Raw genomic sequence first — 19,303 nt, forward strand, 5'->3', positions numbered from 1 at the left:
AACTAACAGAGAGGGTAAGCTTATAATATATGAAGACAGAATCTAATTCAGTGCTCAGCTGAAACTATGAACTGAATATAGGGGGATTTTATTTTATTTTTTTAAAAGAAGCTTATGTGAGAAAAAAATGCCACACATCTAGAAACGGTGGGCCAATAAAAAGCAGCTAAAGGATAGACGCCAGCATTTAGCAGTTTAAAAGTATTATTGTTGAAGATATACATTTGAATTGAGTTGGCTGGCTGATGAGTTACTGAATATTGGACTATAGGCCAAATTTGAGAGCTGCTGGTTGCTCAGCACCTTTGAAAAATCTGGCCTTGAGGGTTAAATTCATCCCTGGTGCAACTCCATTGAGTTAAATGAGGACTGAATGTGGACCTAAACTTGATTGTCAGAACCCTGAGAAACTCCAGCTTTACACTGAAGTAAATGAGATCAGTCTCTGCTCCCTGTGACTGCATACAGTGCTGCTTACCACACATTAGCATGCCTACGTCTGTGGTCCTGCAAAAGAGAAATAAAAACTCAACTGGCTTTAAACACCAGTTCAACATGTAGTGTAGAGTGACCAATACATTACAAGGGTTTAATTGTAGCTGGGAGCGACACAGAGCCAACAAGTCAGATCACAAAGGGAAGCTGTTTCCTTCAAATGCTGCAGTTGCAGAGAGTTGGTGGATGGGTGTGGTCCATCAGCAGCATGAATACAGTACATGTGCAGTTTCCTCCCTTCTGCTTCCTTTCTTTCTCTTTGCTCCCCTGAGGTGAAAATCCCATAATATACAGTAACAAAACTTGCTGAAACAAAATGTCAGAGTTAACATTCCCCTTGTGTAGCAAGTAAAAAAGAGTGTACTAAAACAACACAGGACAAAAACCCAACCATACCATACTATTCCTTTGAGGAAAAAAAATAGTGACGGGACACATCTGCTGGTGTGAACTGACATAGTCCTGTTGATTTCAGTAGAGCGCTGCTGATTTACACCAGCCTTATATTTAGAAGGAGACAGACACTTGTCCATGAAAGTGTTTCCAAACCATGAATTGAAAATCAGGATTGTTTTGCAAGAGTCCCACTGATGACTCACAGATAGGGTCAGATTCTTGGCTGAGCTGAGAATCTTTCCCTGATTCTCAGGCTGATTTTGCCCCAGCCAGCAGCCAAAGGCTGCTCTGAAAAAACTGTCAGCTAGTATGTAATAATCTCCAGGGGGCCAGCTGGAGACCAGCATGCTCACCATACTTGCTCCATGCCCCTCAGTGCTTCTGCCACACCCTTTGCTGGGGGTTGAGAGTGATGGCAGCTTTTGAGAAGGCTATGGGGCTTTGTGCTAATTTAGGATTTCCACATGTCAGAGCAATCCTGAACCTGGAAGTTAAGCCCAGTTTCCATTTCCTTTGCACCACTGGAGTGGCACAAAGGGTGTGAAGTGGGAAGATAAACTAGACCAAACTCACTTGGCTTCCCTCACCCTATAGGACAAGTTGTACCAATTTAACCTAAATCAGGTTTTTTAAACTGGTTGATGTAAATCCCTGTGTGGACACTGAATTCAGTTTAAGCCTGGATTGTATCAATTTCACTGAAATTGGTAAAGAATTGATTGAACCTGAATTGATAAATGCCAAGCTTAAATTATTTAAAAAAAGTTGTCCAAACAGGGATTTGCACCAACTAAACAAAACCCTTTTAAAAAAACACCTAGACAAGGCCTGTTTGTTTCCTTTCCTAAAGGCTAAATTGTCTTATATCCATACAATATCTCCATATAGGAATTTGTGTGTGTTGCATTTAGGCAAAGGGTAGAGCAATGTTCAAGCTTTGCACTTCATTAAACTGCAGGCAATATGCAAGGGAAACATTTGTTATGCTCCTCCTGAGTTCTCAGGAGTGACCAACCCCAAGAGGACAGGATGAATGAGAGGAAGAGGGGTGTGCCAAGTTCTACTGTGTAAAATATGCACATTCATTGAAAACAAAAGGCATCAAAGCACAAGAGGCCTGATTCTCACTTCTGCTCATTTACATCACAGTTAGTGAAATCAGAATCAGGTCCATTGTGTACAAAATAAGGCTGCATAAAAGCATCCTGTTAACTTGTAATTAGTGGGCTTGATTCTTTTCCTCACTTACAGTTGCAAAGAATCCTGTAGCACCTTATAGACTAACAGACGTTTTGCAGCATGAGCTTTCGTGGGTGAATGCCCACTTCGTCGGATGCATCCGACGAAGTGGGCATTCACCCACGAAAGCTCATGCTGCAAAACATCTGTTAGTCTATAAGGTGCCACAGGATTCTTTGCTGCTTTTACAGAACCAGACTAACATGGCTACCTTTCTGTCACTTACAGTTGTAAATCAGCAGTAACCCCATTAAGTCAATCGGGATACACCAGTGTAAAAGCAGAGGAAGGCGGAGGCAAATCAGACCCTGTCTCTTAATGAGGATTTTATCATGGTATCAACTATTCTGTTAAGTAACAAGTGCTATTCATAACAACCTTAATAGCAAGTGATAACAGTGTGCAGCTGAGACATAGGGCAATTTACTGTTACTGCTGATTCATTTTACAACATTTTAAGGAATCAATTTTGTTTGTAAGTAAGCATTTGTTGTCTCTAAAATACACAAGATCATTGTAATATTGTTTTGTTCCATAGATTTTATTTCTTTTGCAGTTTCTTTAGAGGAGGCTTTATTTTTACACTGGGAGTAATTTATGAGAAGAAACCCCCAAATGTTTATATGGGAGGGAGTGCTAGCACTGGATGATATTTGTAATGCATATGATTCAGTAAATTCCTTATGGAGCAAACTTTTGCTTTGAACACCTGTCTGATTCTGCAGTGGTAGGAGTTATGGCTCTCAACCTGTTAAGTGAGTGACTAGCTCTCAGCCTGCATGACAAAGACCTAAAGCACCTAATAAAACACAGCAAAAGATTCAGGCTTCCTTCTTTCACAACCCAGTACAGCTCTATTTCTCAGATGCTGCTGCATTTTATACCCGGCAGAGGAAAAATCTTTCCCACCCCTCCTGTCTGTCTGGGAAGGGCATGTAACCACGGGAACAAAGGCATGGCTAGGTAGTCCATGTGTCAGGAAGGAGGGCCTATTACAGGTGTGCCTACTCAGCAGTCATGATCATGAAGCCAATGAGCAGAGCTGGGACAGAGCAGTCAAGGGATTAGCTAAGGCAGCCAGGTGGCATATTGTTAAGCTCTGCTGCAGTTGCTGGGGTTCAGTAGTAGAAGCTCAAGGCATATGCATATGGGTTCTCTACTTCTCTCATGTCAAGCCCCACTCCTGCCTCACTATAAACTAGACCCTAGGCTTTGCCCAGCCTTACTTCTGTTCTGCCCCAGCCTCAATCCTGCTTAACACCTAGCCTTAGAAACAGTCCTGCTCTTGCCTTCCCTGGCTCTAGGTAATCTGGTTCTGACCCTCAGCTCTGATTTCTGGCCCTGGCATTTGGACTCTGACCACTAGGCATGACTCTTGCTCTGACCCTCTATGGCACCATGCCACAGTGATCCCCCTACTGCTCCCACTGCTGGAACTGTCCCCTTACAGCCACTGGAAATCAGCACAGATTACAGCAACTCTGAGACTGCTCTTACCTATGCTGGAGACCAGCCTGGTGCCCAAGCAGCCTAGGGATTGTGGGCCCAAAAGGCTCTGGGTTGTTGTAAAAGCTGGAGTTATTTCTAGGGCAGTGAGAACTCTGACCCAAGTCTCAGTCTACACTAACCACTGGCCCAAGCTGATAGCTGAGTGGGGTAGGAGGGCGAGGCCAAGCCCAGGAGAAGCTGCCCATGTGGATGGCTGCTGCAGTGCTGCCTCTACAGATTCAGGTAGTCTGTCTTGGAAAGTGTTGCCCTCTCAAAAGCCATGGGTCCGCAAACTTCCCAAGAGGGATGGTTTGCAGGAAACACAGCAGGTCAGTCTCACTGAATTTTCCTGTATCTTTGACCCCCTACCACATGTTTCCTTATAGACAGGCTGATCTATCCATCAAGCTGGGAGAACATGAGACTAAAGGATCGATGGATGTTTGACATAGCCCGTTATGAAGAGTTTGCATTTTGAATATGAGAAGGAAGGCTGGGACACAGCCTGTTGCGTTGCCACTCACTGGCAGCTTCCTCAGACTCCTTGCACGAAACTAACTGGGTCATTTGCTTTAGGTAGCTAAAGGTTCCCGTGGCTCCTGAAGTAAAACAGGCTACACTGAACTAATTATCTGGGTCATTCAAATTTCTGCTTCTGGAAATAATTGTGGCTTCTGGGAATATGCTGCATAACACTGGTTTATGACTGGAGATTAAACAAGAGGTTTCCTTATCTGCGTGAATAGTAGAAAGCAAAGTTAGTGAGTCTTCCTTATGTCCTCAGGGCCATATAGTAGTCTGATCCCATGCAGAAAAGTCCCATTGGTTGTAATAGACATTCCACATGCACAATGAGCACCTATATCCAGAGTAAGGGTCTTATATATCTTTATAAATATAAATAAAAGCCTCCAACCCTGTCCTGGTGCTTGCCTACTGGACTAGTACTCTGGCTTCCTTAACTATCTTGTTATCTCTCACTAGTGCCAACAGTGACAAATATGGAGAAAAATAGTGAGGAACTGAGTGATGAGAGTAACATAAGGAAGCTGAGACCACTTGACAGCCATACAGAAAGGAATGGGTTCATAGAGCACAGCAATACATGGGTAACAGATTTTAAGAAAGCAAAATTTGAAGAATGAAGAAACTTAGGGCTACATCCTGTTTTTTCCTGTCTCTGAGAGAAAAAGGGGGTGATAAGGCTGCCCTAACCATATACAGGGTTCCTTGCTATGCTGCCTGGTATAGGAGTGTTTTGGGGACTGCTTGGGGAAAGCACAATTCTTCTCTGGTGATCCCGAGCTTGTGTAATGGTCTCTAGGCGGCTGTTAACAACCAGCATATGTTACAGCAGCCCTGGGATTGCTCTAATTTATGTCACTTTGCAGTCTTAGATATTAGGGGAGCACAAAGGTGATATGCAGTCAACTGATCCCACCCTCCCAGGTCCTGCACTGAGTAAAGCTCATCTTAATCTGCAGATTAGGCCCCTAGTGTGTGTATTGCAATTCTGTGCAGTTCTTTGAAGCTTCCAAATAGCAAGTAAGACCTCCTGAAAACTCTTACCTAATGTTGGAGAAAAACTTAGTTTTTACTTTCTGGTTGGGTGCAGCAAAGTTAGATACTTTATTTTTTAAGCAATTGCATAGAGGGAGAGAGTGCACTAGGATACAGGGTTTTCCCCTCCTAGGCAGGTCTTTTTACAGGTAAACAATTACAGCAAGCATTTATACTTTTTGTTACGTACAATAATAAGCAACAGCTGCATTTTGTTTATACATAGGTCATCATGATATTTTATTTTTCTTACCTTTATTTAGACTCTAGTCTACATTTCATATTTATCGACACAAGGTCGCAACAACGTTTCAGAGTTTTTTCCCCACTTGCCTCACACAATTCTTGCTTTTACAAATTTCGCGTTATTAGGGTTACAGCTAGCCTAACTCTTTCTAACAGAGACTGTCATGCATTAAAATCCCCTTCAAATCCCTGTCAGTTCTTTCTTTACTTCCACATCTCCCCCTTATAATAGTGTATACAGAGTGGAAACAGATACAGAAGTCGGGTGGTTACAGGCCTCCTGTGGGAAGGCAGCTGTAGATATTTATTATTACTGAATGATAAGGAACATAAATGATTGCTGAAAACATTTGATAAGCCTTTGCCCACACACTTTTCCTTTTCATAGATGTCTATTTGCACACTTTAAGCCTGCTGCTTTGCTATCATCTGTTTAGCTAAATCCTTAGTTTTTGCCTTTTTGAATTAGGTACTAAGAACCTCCCTGCAACTCTCCTCCCCTGGTATTATCCTGGTTAAAAAGCTACCATCCTAACTAAAGCCCTGGGCTCTCTTCCTGACTGACTCAGCATGGGGCCCTGGGTAACTGTCTCTTTTTCTTCATCAGTAAATTGGTAACACAAGGCATGGTGAGGCTCAGTACTTAATGCTTGTAAAGGGCTTTGAGAAGTACTGTAAAAATGCTTATTGTATGGATTTACATCTAAAGCCTAATGGGCCAAATCCCAGGCTCAGAAAATGACATGGAGTTCACTGTAGCACAGCTGGGCTCCATATTCACAGAGGATTCCCTATATCCATAAGCGGGAACTACCCTGCCCAGAGCCAGTCTCATAGAGTTTGGGCTGTCCAACTCTCTTTACCATCTGAGGGCTGAAGTCACAAATGATGCACCCTGCTTCTCATATATAGCTCACACAGCTACTGGGGAATGGTATCAAGAGAAGGAACAGATCATGCTCAATGCCTCCTCAATATCCCAGCAGGAACTGTGTTCTTCCTCAGCTCACTGACAACAAATAGGATGTGTGGCTATAGCGCAAAACAGAGTGTAAGGGAGAAAAGATGCAATCCATTGGGCAAAAGATGCCCCTGGAAACCAGAGAAGAAAAGAGCTTCCTCTTCCCTAACTAATCTGTCTCCTCTCTGCCAAAAACTCTTCTGGAATCTCTTTCTCATTCTCTTCCTGAGGGAGTGACCTGAGTAGGGTGACCAGATAACAACTGTGAAAAAAAACAAGTTGGGGGTGGGGAGTAATAGGAGCCTGTCTAGGAAAAAGCCCCCAAAACCAGGACATCTGGTCACCCTAGACCTGAGGGTTGCTGCTCCTCTGCAGCTGGTGGCCTTACTTAGGAGAGAGATGGCATCAGGATTCAGGAAGTGCTGCTTGGGCAGGCAGGTGGCAGCCTGGAGCACATGTGGGTGCCTTTATTGCCAGGTAAACTGTCCTCAGAAGGACTTGGCCCAAGTTTATTAAAACTAGTTTATTCTTATCAGTGATAAATAAATAGTAATAAATTCCACAGTGAAGAACAAGACAAATATGTACTAACAATGAAGATTTACTTAGCCCTTGTCTACACACAGTGTTTGTACAGATTTAACTATTTCAGTTTGGGCAGAGGGAAGCCTTTTTCTACCTCTCTAGTTAAATTGATAGAAGCCTAGCATGGGCATAGTTACACCAGCACAAAGGTGCTTGTAGGAGTACAACTCAATATAAACACCTTTGTATGGTACAGCTGCATCTACATGAGAGATTGTACCAATTTAGCTGTTCTTGTTCCAAACCAATAGCGTTACAGGTTTGTATGATTTTAACAGGCCCAGCTAGCAGCTTTTGGTCAGAGCCAGTTGTAATGAAGAAAGGAGAATGTGTGTTACAGTCCTTAGAGCTAAATCCTCCTCTCTACTCTGCACCTCGGTTTCCTCCTTTTTCACTGCAGATTCTGTTCGTGTTCCACGTGTGGTATGCCTACTGACATTAACTGAGGCTCCCTGCATGGAAGGGGGGCCAGATCTACAACAGAAGAGATCCAAACAGAGCAAACAGGAGAGGAGAATTTTCCTTAAATGCTGAATCCTCATGGTATGTTGAATCCATTGCTCTGCTTTGTCCTATTCTTCAGTAACAGTCGCTCTGGACAATTTCTGAATTGGAACAGATCCCAAGATTATCGTACTGCTAGCAGTAGGATAGTATTCATCAATTTTTCATAAATCTTAAGCCTGAAATAAATGGCATGACACATCTGAATTTCAGGAATCATTGGCTCCGGTAGTTTTGTGCAAAGACAGTGTAGGTGCATTTAAGAATAGCAGTTGGCAAATCTTCTTTTGTATGGCTGCACATTGTTTATACTTTTCTTCCTGTTTTTGAGCTCAGAAATTACTGTCAGGGGCGAGATAAAAATTCTTTCAGAAGTGCTGCTTGAGAACAAACACTTTCCTCATTTGCAGTAACAGCAACATAGAGGAGATATTTCTGGGATATCCCATTAATATTTTATGAATAACCTAAAAAAGGGTTTTTTAAAAATGCAGTGAAGTGGGCCAGTGGACTAAGTAAGGGAGCTAAGAACTAGCTAGTTTAAACTTAGTTCTGCCACTGACTAATTACATGATCTTGGGCAAATCACTTAGGCCAGATTTTTCAAAAAAAGAGGGTGACTCCATTTCTGGTTGCCAACCTTAGGCATCTGCAAACTAAGGCACCCAAGATCAGTAGCCACTCGTGAAAAACTGGGCCTAGCTCCAGGACCAGTCTTATACTCCTTCCAAAGCAACTAGTTATTCCTGAAAATAGTCACACTGAAGTCAATACTCAAGTGAGTAAGGAGTGTTCCTGTGAGTCAGAGCTGCAGGATCAGGCCCATATTTTTTAATCAAAAAGTCCACTACATGTCCGAGATTGTCAAACTTCTGTGAAGGATTGGCACCACTCCACCACACTTTTCTTCTAACAGTGCCTGCTGCTGCAAAGATACTTGATTGAGCAAAAAGCCTGATGGAAGCCCCTGAGAGCAATCTGGAGTGATGAGTCAATCCTAGGAAAGCTTGCTAGTACAAATTCTCAGGATTACCCTTGAGGTGTTGTTGGGGGCTCACTGAGCTGGGCATTGAGTGAGGTAGTAAGTAGTGCCGAGATAAGGTAAGTGGGGAAGAGAGCAGTACTGCTAGGATAACAACCAGATCTTAGAGAACAGCTGAATCAGGGGCTCTCTTTGAGGAACTGGACTCCATCATTGTGAATTGACCATCGAGTAAGTTGTGTGTGCATATGAGCAGTATCCAGGATGAAATACATGCTTGGGGTAGCAAACTGAGGAGCAGGAGGCCAAGGCCGGCCTGACAGAGCAGCATGATGGGAACACAGCCAAGCTGACAGATTGCAAGGTGCCCTCTGCACAAGGTATAGATCTGTGTTTTGTTTTGTTGTATAATTTTGCTGATTAAGCATGCACAGCAAAACAGAGGGCAAATTAAATCAAAGCACTTGAGCTGACACTACCTGGCAATTCCATTATTGTTATTACTGTGGCAGATAATTGGAGATAGAAAGTGTTCTGTTCCTAGAGGTAGCCAAAATGAGTGACTGAACAGGGAACTCCCTGCAGGTTTCTTTTTCTTGTGTGAAATATAGCTACCTACCACAACTTAATCTCAGGCCCAGTGACTCCAACCTCTGTGGCTGCCCTTAATCTCCAACCTCCTCTGTGAGCCTGGCTTCCAGCTGCTACCAATACTGTTACACTCTGAGACAGTATCTACACTTGAAAGAGGGGAGGAGTTATTCCATCAGCATAGATAATGCACCTGCCCTAGAGTGGCGAGGCAGTACCTAGGTTCATGGACGAATTCTTCCATCGACCTAGTGCTCTCTACACTTGGCTTAACTACATTGCTCAGAGGGGTGGATTTTTCACCCCCTCCAGTGACATAGCTGGGTCAACTTAACTTTTAGTGTAGGCCAGGCCTCAGAGCAGAAGTTGCCAGAATATCCCATAGATATCCCAGAATATCCCAAATAGCTACTGAATGCCAGTTTGATGGGGGGCTTTTTTTTTTTTTTAGTATTTAAAGCTAATCAAAAAAGCCAAGTCTATTGTACTGTGCAAGTAATACCAAACACACTAACTGACATATACCTAATCAGTGTAGTAAACCCAGGATAAATATTTAGTGTTGCAGATCAGCTATGATCCCTCTGTTAAGAGACATGATGCCCTGCCACAATGGAAGGGACAGGGTGACAGCCACGATCATCCATTTAAAAATGCTGGCTAGACCCTCAGCAGATGCAAATGGTTATTGTTCCACTGAAGCCTAAGGGTTGTGCTGATTTACAACAGCTGAGGATCTAGCCTGCTGAGTTCCAGTCCGGGAGGAGGGTGACTTCTGACCACAACAAAAGGAAACTCTAGAGCAGCCTGTGGGGCAATGTTTACTGCTATGTCTTCCATTATCCAGTGGGTACCTTCAGTTTTTACTTGTATGGTCATTGAACCGTATTATTCCTCCCCCTAGGCCTAGATTAAGTTATTTAAATAAAAAAAGTTGTTTGCCAAAAGTTGTGGGTTTCAACTTTTCTTCTATTCTGAGGTGCTGAAAGCAGGAATGGTCCATTTCTCTTGAAAATATTGTCAGAATTGAGGACTATGGGCTTAGCATTTTGTTAGCAATTAAGGCCTGCACCAAACAGTGGGCTCTGTGCAGGCTTATCGGTGTGCAGCACAGCTACACTCCAAGCTGGCAATATTCCTGCACTTTGAAGCCATAATCTTTACTCGCATTCTGTACCAAGCTCTCCAGCCATAAATGAAACCCTGGGCACACTGAGACCTCCCTCATTCTGTGCGCCATGAGAATGGACCTTCTCAGAGGTACATCCAGAGGTCAAAAGATGGGAAGCAGAGTGCTAAACAACTTGAAGTGATAGAAATTGATTTCAAGGATAAAGATCTTTCTTAAGCTGCAGTGGGTGGTGAGGAGGGAGATGGGACTTCAGATGGAGAAGAAGAGAATGACATTGCAGAAACAGGTAGCATCTTTGGAAGCTAAGGGGTTGCAGAAAAAGGATGAGACCAAGGACGTGCTGGAAAAGGAGGGCCAAAAACTGAGGCTGCAACAGAGAAGACAGACCAAAAACTGAGCATGTGGTAGGAGAAAGAGGACTCCAGACTGAGGCTGCAGATGGAGGAGGACCACCAAAGTGTCAGGGAATGAGAGAGGTATAAGACTGCTGTGACTTTGGCTTTCAGTAGGACTTAGGAGCCTAACTGGTGTCCCACTTTCAAAAGTGCGTATTTTGACAGATAAGCCCCATGTTCATTTGCCTTTTCTGACTAACGGTATGTGACCTGAATACTGTATGTTACTGTATGGTTGTAGTGGATTATTGAAATGTTCACCAGATGCATATATTAGTTTAATGTAATAGTAGGGGTGGGGGAAACAAGCAGGAAGGCATCACAATGGCTCCGTCTAAGCAGCCTCGCAGTAAATTCTTGGGGAGTTATTAAGAGTCAATACCTGAGCTGTTAGCTATCAGATGCTACTTCCTTGGCTCCAGCCCTGAGGTCAGGCATTTGGGAGCTGTTTGTACAGAATGGGTGGATAGACAGACCCCACTGGAGGGTCTGAAATAGTTAGGCGTTTCGAACCTGGGATGGAAGCAGGGCTGCCCAGAGGATTCAGGGTGCCTGGGGCAAAGCGGGGGAGCTGAGGCGCTTGTATTCACCCGGCGGTGGTCTGGGTCTTTGGCATCATTTTGGTGGCAGGGGGCCCTTCAGTTGCTCCACGTTTTTGGCAGCACTGAAGGGCCCCCCGCTGCCAAAATGTGGCCGAAGACCTGGAGTGACTGAAGGGCCCCCTGCCGCTGAAATGATGCCAAAGACCCAGACCACCTCCAGGCCAGGGCTCGTGGGGCCCCTGTGGGGCCCAGGGCAAATTGCCCCACTTGCTGCCCCGCCCCCCGGGCGGCCCTGGATGAAAGGCATAGAAGGGCTTTGAGTAAGAGAGATGCATATAGACCTCTTGTTTTAAATTTCTCTTTTTCTCTCTTAAGTTTAAACAATACTTTGTTCTGAGAAAACCCTCTTCTTACTGTATTTACCACGGCTCACAAGCTCTCAAAGGCAAGTCTTGCAGGTGTCTAACTCAGCTGAATCTGCTGGTCAAGCACAGTTGGTACACACAGTGCTGTAGCCCATCCCGAGTGGGAGAATTGTGGAATTGGGGTGGTGGTGAAGGCACTAGGTCTGATACCTGTAGGGGATACACTTATAGGCCAGAAGAAGGGTCAGGAGTGCAGCTCGCCCTGTGACAGTGACAAGGCACTTCTGAACATTTTCCTATGGTGCACATCTGGTGGGTGGAGACTGCAAGCCATGTTCACAGTATCTACCACATGAATGACTGATTCCACAGGAAAAGCTCACCAAGGACATAAAACATAGCCAGGAACAGCAGCCTATGACTGGATCACCTAAAAGGCACAATAGTGTTCTTATTTACCTCTGACCTGCACAGCTCAAAGCATGTGATGAAGACCATCCCAATTTCTCTCCCATACAGAGACCAAATATTGTTATGTTGCTACAATAAGTCACTAAAACCAATTGCTTGGAAAGCTAACCTTTTACCTTTTAGAAAACCTGCCTAAAACTGATTCCATCTCTTTTCTCTGGGATTTGCCACCACACTCCTTTTTAAGGTGACATCAGTTGGAAAGATTTGGCCTCGCTGATTAGTTCTGCATTGACTTAACTTCGAACCCATAGACTTCAGTGGACTGTACAGCAGGCCCTACATGTTGGACAATATACTGGCTGTATCTGAGGAGCAACAAACACACATTTTTCAAATCTGCAGTTGTGCTGGGACACTGCTGTCATCCAACATGACACATCAGGACAGACATCTAATGCACTTGTGCTCAAATGTCCAAAATGAGGCATCCTTTGATTGAAATGTGTAGGTTTTAATCTTCCACAACAATTACATGCACACTCCTGTCTGAACCTTGTCTACTATGGGTGCATTTCATGAGCACAATATATCATAGGTACTAGCAAACAGGGCTGTCAAATGATTAAAAATAATCACAATTTATCAAGAGATTAAAATATAGTCATGATTAATCCCAGTTTTAATCGCACTGTTAAACAAGAAGAGAATCCCAATTTAAATTCATCATAGAAACATGTCTTCTGCAAAGGTGGTCAAAGCGTGAAGGGGCATACACATTTTTAGCAAATCTGGCACGTAGCCAGCGTTGCAAGGTATTTACAACAGTGGCATGCAAACGTCTGTTTTCACTTTCAGGTGACATTGTAAATAAGAAATGGTCAGCATTAACTCCTCTAAATGCAAACAAACTTGTCTAGTGACTGGCTTAACAAGAAGTAGGACTGACCAGACTTGTAGGCTCTAAAGTTTTACATTGTTTTGTTTGAGTGCAGTTATGTAACAAAATAATTTTACATTTGTAAGTTGCACTGTCATGATAAAGAGATCGCACTACAGTCCTTGCGTGAGGTGAATTGAAAAACTACTCTCTCTCTCGTTTATCTTTTTTACAGTACAAATATTTGTAATAAAAATAAAGTGACCGCTGTATACTTTGTACTATGTTGTAATTGAAATCAATGTTTGAAAATGTAGAAAAACATCCAAAAATATTGATAATAAATTTAAATTGGTATTCTATTATTGTTTAACAGTGCGATTAAGACTGCAATGAATCAGTACTATTTTAAAATATAATTTGTTTTGTGTTAATTACTTGAGTTAACTGTGATTCATTGACATCTCTACTAGCAACACATGAAAGTCTGCTTAGTGGTTTAACCCATAGGGAACTGTCTACCTGCTTAGCTGGAGCCAATACAATGTATTGCTTAAAAAAAATAAATAATGAAAAATGGAAAGTTCTGTAGAAGGGTCTGTGAGTATGGAAGATATTTTGGTCACTGGCAAGTGGAAAAAGAAATAAATGCTTAAAAACACACATTTAACGATTGCAATCTAATGTAAATCCTCAGCAATATCAACATGGATCTGTGGTAGACATCCATGCACTGGTCAGCTATATGCAGTGTTATTTTCCCCCTGGGGAAATAGGAAGTCAGTTTAGGTTTTGTATTATAGTGCAATCATAGGGAATCTGGTGCGTGCATTGCATAACTGCAGATTTTGGAGCTATGATACTTATGTAGAGGGAAAGTATGTGATATGTGGGAAACAAGATATTAACTTTTTGTATGAAACTTTTTGTGGTATACATATTTATACCTATTAATATTTCATAGTGCGTGCATGGCACCAAATGGTACAGTTAAAGTTGCAAAAAGAGATTCATAGCCTTTTGTTATCAGAGATAAATAAGGCTAAGATTTTGTCATGGATATTTTTAGTAAAAGTCACAGACAGGTCACGGACGAAAAAGAAAAATTCACAGAAGCCATAACCTGTCTGTGATTTTTCCTAAAAATATCTGACAAAATGGGGATCTGCAGGTCCTCACAGACCTGAAGTGGGGCAGCTGTGCAGGGGCTAGGAGCCATCTGCAGCAGCTTGGGGCTGTGGGGTAGCCCTGCTGCCTGCAGCTCCAGAGGTGCCCCTGCTGCCCGCTCGGGGATTCCCTGCTGCCCCTGGCGGATGGGAGTTCAGGTGGCCCCTCCGCCACCCAGGAGCTTGGGGGGGTTCCCCCGCTACCTGAGAGCTTGGGGGGGGGAGAGTTCCCCGCCACCCACAGCGGATGGGAGCTCAGGGGTTCCCATGGCAGCTGGGAGCCTGGGGGTTCCCCTGCCACCTCTGGCAGCCCCCACAGCTCCTGACCACTGCAGGCTGAAGTCACAGAGGTTGCTGGAAGTCATGGATTCCGTGACTTTCATGACCTCCCTGACTAAACTGCAGCCTTAGACATAAATAATCATCTAGAACTCTATCCAGTTGAGCTGAAATTTTCCATTTTTATGAGTAAAATATCTACAGCCATTTTATAGTGTTTTATATCTAACATTTTTAATTTGGAAGGAGTGTTAAAACTAAGTGGAAAGAACTCTAGGTGCATGTAGTGTTGGAAGAAGGCCACTTCTAATACAGGAAAAGAGGTCATGTTTAAAAATGTGCTAATCGTATTTTAACTAATAAGCTTTTAAACCCCAGTATGCACAGGTAAACACTTCTAAAGAGGTGTTAGTTGTGGAGTCAAAGAGATAGGTCAGCATGTTTTTAAATGTCACATTTTCCAAGCCTACACACACTTGGAGAGAAAATGCTATACAATGATTCAAGCACAGGCCTGGAAATCAAGAAGTTTGATTTCTGTTCCCAGAACTGCCAGTGACTGTTTGTGACCTTGAGCAAGACAAGATCTCTTTGTGCTTTAGTTTCTCCGTCTGTCAAATATTGTAGTTACGTATAGGGCCTCATCCAGAGCCCATAGAAGTCATAGAAAGACAACCTATTTATTTCAGTGGGCCTATAACTCAAGAATCCTAGGACTAAAGATGATGTAATTCAGGTTTGTAAAGCTCTTTGAGATCCATAAAGGGAAGGTGATAGGGCCATGTAAAGTAGACAGTAACAGTTACTAATGAATGGGCAGGTATTATTTCTTCTTTACCCATCAATTTTCATTCCACAGTAGCAATAAAGCAGAGATTGAAAGCATTTATCAAATGGCTGAGTCATCCAGCCTTTGACTCTGCCTTACAGCAGTGCCTGGGGTGTGCAGTAATTGCGCAGAAAAGACACGCTAGCATTGCCTATTATTGGTTAATTTACTTTTCCAGTTTGCTTTGTTCACTGGATTGCTGTACTAAATTGTAGATTCATGAGTGTAAATACAATGAGCTATCTATAAACACACATGGTATGACTCAGATACAAATGATTCATCTTACAGTTAAACTTCAGTATGAGAAGAAAAACAAAAGAGGTTAATATTTTTACAAATACAGTATGGGACCTCATTCTGTAAACACTTATTTTACTCACCAGTAGTCTCATTGAATAATAAAGTTAGTGACAGGCACAAGTGTTTGGATCAAGTCTGTGTTCTGCAAACAGGAATATATATATATAATCAGGAGGGTTTCATCTCTGCATGTAGTAATTACACCATCATTCAAAAAGTAATGGATATTTTAGAAAGGATATTTATGGGAACTTAGTGTATAATTCATGTCAAGTCATTTATTAAAATGAATTTTGCCTCATGTTTGTGAATTACTGATGAGCAGCTGCCATTTAAAAAAAAATTATGGGTGAGATTCACCCATGTGTAGAGGGCCAATGGATGCCCAGCCCCTTCTGTCCCACTTAAGTCTTCAGAATATCGTATAACTGGGACTGAAATGGTGCATAGCACTTGTACTGGGAAGAATTTCACAATAGAGGAAAATAATTAGTTGAATATCATGAAGAATTCTTGTCTGTACCTCGTTAGCAAGTTGTTCATTGTGAGTAGTGAAAAATCAAAATTCAAACTGCTTTGATTCGATACACAACTCCAATGATGTTTCTGCTTCCTGATTTGATGACTAGTTCTTACAGTCAAGGTAGGAGTATGTATGTTTGATTTTGAATTGAGTTTCCATAGACTTTCCAATATGATTAATATCACCTCTACCAACATTTCTACCAGCAAAACACCTACACTAGAGCGTCAGTGGGAAATTGACAAAGTTACAAACACTTTCAAAATAAGTTAAAGATGAGTGAATATTTGGAAATATATTTTTTGTACTATTAGCCAAGTCTGGTATTTAAACTGTCATCTAAACTGTGATGAGTCATAAGAACAGCTATACTGGGTAAGATCAATGATCTACCTAGCCCAGTATCCTGTCTTCTGACAGTGACTGGTGCCAGATGCTTCAGAAGGAATGAACGGAAAAGGGCAATTATCCAGTGATCCACCTTCTAGCAATCTGGCACTCCAGAGCATGGGGTTGTGTCCCTGACCACTGTTGCTAATGGGTTCATGGAGGATGGCCACTGAGGGACCAACATAATTCTTTTTTGAACCCAGTTATGCTTTTGGCTTTCGCAACATGCCATGGCAACAAGTTTCACAGGCTGACTGTGTGTTGTGTGAAGTAGTATGTCCTTTATGTTTGCTTTTTATACCTGCTGCCTATTAATTTCAAGGGGTGACCCTGGTTTGTGCGTTATCTGAACTAACACTTTCTTGTTCACCTTCTCCACCATTCATGATTTTAATAGACCTCTATCCTATCTCCCCTCAGCAGTCTCTTTTCCAAGCTGACCAGCGATGGCCAAGACTTGTTTTTCTACATTTCTGTAAGACATTTATGCATACAGAATTTTACAATTTTCTACACCTACTTACTAGGATTTTTTTCCCCACTGGAATGAGTTTGAGTATAGCTGCTATTTTTGTACTTCAATAGGCTGTTAAAGAGGAGCAGAATTTAACATACTTTATAAACAGGAGGGAAATGAATCAATACCAGCTTTCCAGTTTAAGAATCCTCAGGTACATGCTGTCAATGGAAGTTAAATGTAGATGTATCCAAGATTAGGATTTGGCCTTAAACTGCAGTTATAGGTTTCAATTTCTCTCAGTTACACCAGTACAAATCAGGACTAACTCCATTGACTACACATGGCATTGGGACATTATGGTCAAAGGATTTACATCAACATTACAGAGCAGAATTTGGATCAGCCTGTATGTACTCCAAGTCATGCCTGCTTTCCTTAGCAACTAAAAGATTTCCCTTTAAACTGCTGTTTCCATTGCAGAACCCCTATATCTCTGGGAGAATGAGTTGGATTATTTTCTATTGCTTGCATGGATCATCACTGTTGTTCACTGTCACGTGCTACCTTTCAGTTCTGGGAGCTGAGGCTTGCAGACCCCAGTGGATGTTGTGGGAGGATTGTTAGAGAGTCATGCTGTTAAAGAGCAGAGAAAGTAGATCAATCTGCTGACAGACCACAAGCCTGGGTGTCCGTTGTCATCTAGGATATGGAAGACGTTAATGCAGCACTGTTTTTTATACTCCCTGTGAACACATGCATGTTTCTGACAACCTCAGCAGTGCTGTCATGAATCCTAATTTGCTTGATGAACCCATGGAACTATGGAAGAGATGTAATATATGGTGCATGTCATGATAAGCCACATTACAACACAGCAAGTAGATTGGTTTTGCTGTTGGAAAGGCCCAGCACTAAGAAATGAAGCCGCTGGAAGACCTAACTGAATCAATTTGGCTGGTCAGAATGAGCTGTCTGCCAGATATCCTGTCTGTTTTAAGGTCTCAAAGAATAACTCCATGCTGAGTATAGTCTGATTCTGTTAATCAGCCCTCAAGTCACGTTGCACAGGAAAGAAAGTTGTGGGCCAGATTTACAGTGAATTGTCCACAGATAGATGTGTGTGAATGCCAGTCTGACAGCAAAAAGCGATAGCAAATTTTGTCCCTTTGGTAGGATCTATATTCTAACTAAATGCAGAACCAAACTAAGTAGGATCTCCTTTAGGTCTGAGAAAGAGCTATGAATAGTATAACTTTGCCTGGGCCTGAAATGAGAGACCCTGTGAACTGATAGGTATTAGAGAAGGTGAATCTTCTTCTATTTCCCATTTTCTCTCCATGGGACAAACACATGGAGAAAGACTCCATGTTGCTTAGCAACCCCCTACAATGCTGAGGGAAATTAGTCAATACAATTCTGAATGAAATCTGCAACAATCCACACAAAAAAACAAACCCCACCCCCCAAAAACAAACCAAAAAACAACAACCAAAAAACAAAAACAAAAAACCCACCAAAACTCTCCACTATCTAGAGGACTTAGAGAAAAACCAACACTAGTTCTACTTTCCCTAGTTTGTTCCAAAGTCACATTAGCCTGGTGTATCACGCTGTCTAATGTGAACGATTGTGGAAGTGTTTTTTTTTTGAGGTGGCAGGGGTTGGTCTGATGTATTCTAGGACAGTCCAAATGAATAGCCTACTTTGAATTTAAACAGAGCTGGTCATTACAAGTATGCATTATGCAATTAGCCCCCTTTTTTGGTGAGTGAATCACTTGCAGACCAGTCTTGATTTATGTTTGTGTAGTTATTGGGCCAGCTCCTCACCTGGCATAAATAAGCACAATTTCATGGACTTCAGTCAAGCAACACTGATAACAAGTGGCCCATTACTTGTAAGTACTGTATACACCAAGTCTTCATCCTAGGAGTTGCTTACCAGATATTTAAAGCAAATTATATTTGTTGTTCCTGGTGTATGATTGGGTATATAAATCACATGGTATTTCTCATCCCTGATTGGGTGACTGAACACATAAAAAATGTTTACTTCAGGCTAATGTGACTTTGGGACAAAACAAGTATAATTATTCTTGATTTTCCTATAAATCCTCTTGATAGATTGTTTGTGTGTGGATTATTTGCAGCTTTAATTCAAAAGGGAAGGGTAACAAGAGGGACAATATGAGCATTTATCACAAAATTGAGATGTTGAGAACAAAATCAATCAAGGAACTAAAGGACATGAAGTGACACAATGAGGGAAAGTGAAGGCAGATGTATTTGGGGTGTGTGTTTAAAAAAAAAAGGGAGGCAGCTGATAGTAATGAATATATTTCAGAAGCTAGGCATTATAGAAAGGATAAGGGAAGCAAAGGGACAAAAGGAGAAATGTATGGCCAGTAGAGTTAAGAAACAATAAAAAGGATTTTTAAAAAAGGTTATATTAGGAATAAAATGAATCCTAACAAAGGAATTGGTCCATTACTAGATGGAAATAGTAAAATCAATAATAATGCAGAAAAGGCAGATGTGTTCAATAAATATTTGTTGTGTATTTGGGAAAAAAACAGATTAGT

General features: G+C 42.0%; 1 long non-coding RNA gene across 1 annotated transcript in view; it reads right to left on the reverse strand.

Moving 5' to 3' along the window:
• Nucleotides 1-728: 728 nt before the first annotated feature.
• Nucleotides 729-19,303, reverse strand: part of LOC123362957 — a 70,975-nt gene continuing 52,400 nt past the window's right edge. Inside the window, exon 3 of the long non-coding RNA XR_006576659.1 lies at nucleotides 729-801. This is a non-coding gene — a long non-coding RNA (uncharacterized LOC123362957). The remainder of the gene's footprint in view (nucleotides 802-19,303) is intronic.

This window comes from Mauremys mutica, chromosome 2 (assembly GCF_020497125.1).
Source record: "Mauremys mutica isolate MM-2020 ecotype Southern chromosome 2, ASM2049712v1, whole genome shotgun sequence".
Classification (NCBI taxonomy): Eukaryota; Metazoa; Chordata; order Testudines; family Geoemydidae; genus Mauremys; species Mauremys mutica.